We start from the raw sequence: 7,059 nt of genomic DNA on the forward strand, positions 1-7,059 counted from the left end.
CAAGTCAGCCTAATCCTCAACTTTCATGGTATCAGGCATTTTGGTATCAGCATCTAGTACCTTGTGTAATCTTTGTTGGATGAGTAGATCTCTCATCATTCTTTGCCATGTTGAGAAACCGCTATCTCCGTTAAATTTTGCTACCTCGTACTTTACTCCGGATATTTTTATTTTTCACCGAGTATAGTACTACCGACAATGAATAGTATTTCTATGAACGAGAAGAACCTGTGCTCTGATACCAGTTGTTGGGAATAAACCCCCATAGAAATAATATTCACGGTACTAAAAGCGGAATAATAATGTAGCATCGAGATACGGTAGTTAACAAGAATAAAAGAGTGACAACGACACCAAGATTTTTACGTGGATAATCCTTTTGAATAAGAAAAAACCACGGCCCCGAGACGAGCAACTAATATCACTATAGCAAGGAATTTTATACTTTGTAGGTCCGAGTAAAATACTCCAAAGTCCACTACAACTATCAAAAGAAATAACCCTCTTTTGATATTCCTACCTCACTACAATATCGCTCACTCTCTATTTTTCCTCTACACAGTTTATTTCTCACAATGCCTGAGAAATACTCTCTGCAACTATTGTGTTGCTTCTCTTTCTGTGTGTTAAAATGAAGAAGCCGAAACTCTCATTTTATAGAAAAAATAGCCTACCTCTTCGACCAATGAGAATGGAAGATTGGTTGAAATATTTTTTTTTTCCGCCAAACAATTTGATTTTACTTGTTGCAGCCTACAAAGAGAAGATGATTGACCATCAAAGGAAAGAAACTTTTCTTCCTTAATTTATGGGATGGACCACATATTTGTCCTTCTACTTTCATATTTGGTTCCTAGGTTTCTTGTAGCTCTGCAGTATCTGCATTCGGAGTCATCATCTGGATAAACAGAGAAAAATCATTCCTGGAAATTGAAGGAGGCATGCTTTGCAACTGTAGGATCTACAATTGTTTTTTTTTTTTGGAGGGGTGGATTGTTGAAAACACTGTGCTTCCACAGATTGATAAGTTTGTTTAATTATTAACTCAGATAAGCTTGTGTGCTGGATTTATCCTTGGCAGCAGTCTGAGACCAGGTGTCTATTCTTGTACATATGTTTTTTTTTTGTGTGTGTATGTGTATGTGCGCGCGTGTGAGAGAGAGAGAGAGAGAGAGAGAATTAAAATTTGTTATAAATGAATTTTGAGGTATGTTTCTTTCTAGTGTTATTGAGATTGAGAAATAGTTGTTCTTATTGCTGTTTCCTCCAGTTTATGGATAAGTAACTCACTGGGGTAGATGAGGGGACAGTGGAAGATGGGAGGTTCCACTGGTGCAAGGAACAAAGAGAAGGTATTGAACATAGAAGAGATCATTTGAGATGGTTTTTGGCCTAATTATGTGAGCGTTACTCGTCAAGTACTGCCTTCTGATTTAGTTTGAGCAGTCCTTCAACATCAGGACAGAGGTGTACCACTTAAATGAAACTTATCAAGCTCGACCTTTTGTATTATACAACAATGTCTTTTCTTGCTATCTTCGGGTGTACCCTTTTTCTCTTTGAGTTTTAATTAGATTATAACAATTCTCATGTATCTCAAATCTGATCTGGGGCTTTTACCCTCCTAATCTCTCACTTCCTGCAGATATTTAAAGGTCCTGAGCTTCTTGTTGATTTACAAGACTTTGACTACTCCATTGGACCTGTGAAGTGTCGGTTTCATGTTTGCCAAAATGGTGAGCTACTACCTCTTCGGACCATTTTCTTTATTTTTGGTTACTTACTCTGTGACACGGATGCGCACGAGACCCAATCTGACACATATTTTGTTTTTCACTTATATCGTTTTGTTCCATGACTTGGCTACTTTATGATGCCATTCCTGGTTGTATGTCTCAAATCATCCATGGATGGCCAATAATGATGTGCAAATTTCAGTATTTACCTGTGTGTGCTCTTTCACTTTGATGCTAACTTTAATTTATTCTGCTATATAGACATTTCGCAAAGAGTCATTCCTCTATGACATGACAATTATGATCAATTTGTTAAGACTGTCAAGGTATGTAGAATATCCATGAAAAGGCTTATCATTATTTTGTCTAGAAAGCACAGAGATAAGAGGATAGAATTGTTTTTGCACTGTATGGCATACATTCTTGGGGATTAAGTTGCATGGTAAGGAAGAATCAAATTAGGTTTAGTATATCCGGATAGTGGATCTTCATGAACCATGTGAAGTTGTGAGTATGGTACTGTACTAAGTTACTGCTGACCTTCGTAGGAGTTTTAGCTACAAAACTACATTCTGAGAAAGCATGGAATATAGTCTCAAAATTGCTCTGAACAAACTCGATAGATGTGTAAAAGAAACCTTAAGTTTATGTGATGCATGCAATGATATAATGATATTTACCTTATCAACAAAAAAAAAGTGACAGCATACACGAAGTTGGGGAAGAGAATTAAGCAATCTAGAAATAGAAATAGGCGTGGTTCAGAATTGAATCTTCTCTGGTTCATTGTTCGAATGCTTTTGTCCCGAAGCTATTCAATGAAACTAATAGTCTACCCCATTAAAATGTATCCCAAAAAGTAGGGACATATGTCATATATTAAATATTGGGAATTAGACCTGCTATTAATGCGGGCTTTCAAGTTTTTTCCCCCTTCCCATTGCGGCTTGCAGAAGGCTAAGAGGCAGTCGATTTAATACTGTCTTCCATCCTTTTCTTTTGGGTGTTGGAGTGTGTGTGTGCGAGCTGGGGAATGGAGTTATACCAGAGCATTAAGTCTATCTGGAACTTCAAGAATCTTTGGACTTAAATAAGAATACAAAGTTGAAGGATTTCTTTGATCAGTCAAGTTCTCAGGCCACTGTTTTTCATTGGTGTGCTTCAATGATGTCAGATGTGATTTCATGTGTGTCCATTTTTTTGCATTTTTGTTTAACTGTGGTCTTAAGCTACATAATTACTATGAAAATAATCACATCAAAATCTTCAGATATGTAGCTCACTTAGCTACATAATAGCCGAGGTCTTCAGCTATATTAGTTGGTAAGAAAATCATAACATATGTAGCTCATTTAGCCCCATGATAACTATGGTGATTTATCAGAAAAAATGGAAGAATCTCAAGTATTTTGTCAAACTTGGCTGCTCAATGATCCAACTATCTTTAGCTTACACAGATGAAAGAGGCTCTTGTGCATAAGAAATTGCTGATTCTATTAGTCGATGAAAAAACCAACCAGATCAGATTACAGGGGTAAGATGCATGGACATTATATTTGCAGTTACATGTCACGCTTTTGTCTGATGTTCTTTTCTGATAAAAGAAAAATCTCATATTCAGTATCACACCCTCTATAATTTCTATGTGAATATAGATAACAGATTCAAGGGACCAGTCGATTTAATGCTTATCTAAACAAGTACTAAATCGAATTAGGTCCTCATCTTGCAGCCCTTATTGAGCGTCTGGAGAAGAATCTTATGATGAAATAGAAAAACTATCAGTAATGTCCATTTATAAGTAACTTATTACAAAAATTGACCAATTCATAAAATATTACTAATATTAGCCAAATGTTACCAATATTAGCCAATTAGCTATTTGTAGCAAAAAAAGGTTAAATTTTTGTTTTCTTTTGAGCGAGTGTAGTTAGAATAGATTGGATACATCGTAAGGAATTTGAATCCCAGTTTTGGGATGATTTGGTGGAGTATCGAGGTGGTTTAAATTGAAAATTCGAATTAGAAGATGAACATGAAAAAAATGATGTGTATCACACGTTGTATCATTTGTGTATCACATATGTATCATATTTGTATCAAATATATATCACATGTATACCCATGTATACTTCTGTGTGTGATACATGCGTGATACATGTTTAATACATGTGTCGCAGAAATATTATTTGAAATCGATTTTAACTACGAATTTTGATACCAAATCAGTCCAAATCACTTCCAATCTTTCTCAAATTTTGTATATTTACTCATCTATGTATTTTCAATGAATTTCAAATATTGAAAAAAGTTTTTTTTGCTTAGATTTTTGGAATCTTGTATATATATATATATATATATATATATATATATATATATATATATATATATATATATTTCATCACCTTGTTTGCTACCTCATCCATGAATTTTCTTTCCGTCTTGAATCTAATGTTGCTGATCACGCCTAAAAATAAGGAATGAGATCTTTGCATGTGATTCTTGAAGAGAAAGAACATCCATGAATTTTCTTTCCGTCTTGAATCTAATGTTGTTGATCACGCCTAAAAATATGGAATGAGATCTTTGCATGTGATTCTTGAAGAGAAAGAACCTTATTTTTTTGGATTTTTAATTTTTATATGTGCTTGACTAGTTTTGGTAAGTTTATGATTAATGACTAGAGGTTGGTAAGTTATGACTTATTTGAGACATTTGTGTAAGATTCCCTTAAATGTATCTTTTTCTTGGATTAGGGACAAAGCCGGAAACCATGGTCAGAGTTTATTTCGAATCCTTCTACTTTGTTTTGTTGGTGATATCTGGATGTTCTCTATCCTTTTGACTACTGTTTTTTCCTAGCTTCGTGTTACCTAAGACCTGAAAAAGTATGCAAATCGTTTTCTTTTGTTTCCTTACTCTCATTTTTATTTTGCCATTTAGCCATCTTAGTTTTGTGCTTTGCTAAGTCGGAAGTATATGAGTTGCTGAAAGAGAAGATTAAGTTCTCGTGAAATGTAAGAGAATTTATTGTTGCCACTGCCCTACATTTATTGACTTGTCTGTCATACATTCTTAATTACTCCTTCCGGCTCATTTAATGTGATGTTTGACTGAACACAAATTTTTTTTTTTAAAAAAACTTTGAAACTTGTGATCTAAAACAAATCATAGATAGTTATGTGATTGTAAATCATCTCATTAGGGACTAAGTAAGAATTTTAAAGTTAAAATATGTCGTTCTTTTTTGGACAGACTATAAAAGGAAGTGCGCAAAAATAAATAGGGACAAAGGTAGTAAATAAAAAAGAAACAGAAGTTCGGTCTATCGTGGCTTGCTACAAGAAGTTGATCCCTTTATGTAAAATGAAAACACACTGGCATCACGACCTCATCTCTGTATCCTTGAGATCTAAGGAGGCAGAAAACCAAGTTTGGTGAAATATTAAAAACTGGTTTCGAAGGTGTATCTCAAGTAAAGTACTGGAACTAATAAAACCATCATAAGACAACGCCAACTATTCACCAGTAAGAATGTGGTCGTGTTGAAGGATATAATGTCATTTGACACTGTAATCTTGATTGTCCGTAATTGAAATACTCTTGTCGGACACTATACATTAATCTTACATTTAACCTGTTAAGTTTTGAATGATCATCAATATTGTGTTTCAACTTTAACTAGTGGTGGCAAAATAGATTTTAAAAAGTTAATATTCATCCATATTATCTACTTAAAAATGGGTTGGATAATGAACTTTTTAGAAATTGTACAAGTATGGATGAGATCCATATTTGTAAATGCCTAATTTTGGCTCTTTTGTTTTCTTCTTTTATGTTTATTATGTGTGTATGTGTAGGTTTTAAGGTTTGATTATAGTTTAATTAAAAAAGGATTAAAAAGTTTGATAAAAATTGCACGGGGTGCTCTATTTGGTCGTCCTCATTTAACCTATACCCACTTTTAATTTTTTTTTTTAACTTGTACCTACTTTTTAAACAACTTCAGGCCTCTTTCTCCCCCTCATTCGTTTTCTTCTTCTCCTTTTTCTTCTTCTTCTTCGGGTGACAATGATTTTATATGGTGGTTATGAACATATTTTAATGTAGTTTATGATGTTTTACAATGGTGAGCTGTTATGATGCTTTATTTTTTACTATTGCTTAGGGTTTCTTCTTCTTCTTCTTCTTCTTCTTCTTCTTCTTTTTCTTAATTGCAAAATGGGTTCATTAGATTTATTATTGTTTTGACCAATTGATCATTGGGGTTTGTTCCTGATGATATTGGGAGGTTATGTTTCAAATTTGAGCTCATTTGGAGTAGATTTTAGTATTAAATCATATATTGGATTGTTATAATTAGAAGAACAAATTTTTGTTTCTGGGCAATTTGCACTTCAGGCCTATTTGGCCTTAAGTGCATAAAAACGTTGGTTGCACTTCAGACCTTTTGGCCTTAAGTGTATCTGAAGTGCAATTTTTCACTTCAGACTTATTGACATTAAGTGTAGCAAAACGTTTGTTGCACTTCAATCCTTTTGGCGTTAAGTACATCTGAAGTGCAATTTTCACTTCAGACTTATTGGCCTTAAGTGTAGCAAAACGTTTGTTGCACTTCAGACCTTTTGGCCTTAAGTGCATCTCAAGTGCAATTTTTCACTTCAGACTTATTGGCCTTAAGTGTAGCAAAACGTTTGTTGCTCTTCGGACCTTTTGGCCTTAAGTGCATCTGAAATGCATTTTTTCACTTCAGACTTATTGGCCTTAAATGCATGAAACAATTTGTTACACTTCAGACCTATTTGGTCTTAAGTGCATTTGAAGTGTAAATTTTCACTTTAGACTTATTAGCCTTAAGTGAATGAAAATATTTGGCCTTAAGTGCATGAAACTATTTGTTACACTTCAGACCTATTTGGCCTTAAGTGCATTTGAAGTGTAATTTTTCACTTCAGACTTATTGGCCTTAAGTGCATCTTAAGTACAATTTTTTCACTTCAAACTTATTAGCCTTAAGTGCATCTGAAGTGCAATTTTTCACTTCAGACTTATTAGCCTTAAGTGCATGAAATCATTGGTTGCACTTCAGACCTATTTGGCCTTAAGTGCATTTAAAGTACAATTTTTTTCACTTCAGACTAATTTTTTTTAATTTCAGACCCGATAAGTCTAAAATTGATCGTAAAATGTGTACGCTTGCGAATTTTTTTACAAAGTGGATATAGGTTCAATTGTGACCCCAAAACCTGGTATAGATGCAAAAGCCCCACAAGTTTGGCTAAGTTGCATTTTTAATCGAAATGGTCCAAAATTTTGGACCAAA

At 34.1% G+C, this 7,059-nt stretch overlaps 1 long non-coding RNA gene across 2 annotated transcripts; it reads left to right on the forward strand.

Annotated features, from left to right (window-relative positions):
• Window positions 1–598: 598 nt before the first annotated feature.
• Window positions 599–4,822, forward strand: LOC142171574 (uncharacterized). 2 transcript variants are annotated; one of them, XR_012701292.1, is made up of 4 exons: window positions 599–954; window positions 1,050–1,095; window positions 1,646–1,736; window positions 4,493–4,822. It is a non-coding gene; the product is annotated as an uncharacterized LOC142171574 (long non-coding RNA). The 2 variants fall into 2 exon arrangements; XR_012701291.1 differs by lacking the exon at window positions 4,493–4,822 and having other exon boundaries at window positions 600–954; window positions 1,646–4,032.
• The last annotated feature ends 2,237 nt before the right edge of the window (window positions 4,823–7,059 follow it).

Source organism: Nicotiana tabacum, chromosome 17 (assembly GCF_000715075.1).
Source record: "Nicotiana tabacum cultivar K326 chromosome 17, ASM71507v2, whole genome shotgun sequence".
Classification (NCBI taxonomy): domain Eukaryota; kingdom Viridiplantae; phylum Streptophyta; class Magnoliopsida; order Solanales; family Solanaceae; genus Nicotiana; species Nicotiana tabacum.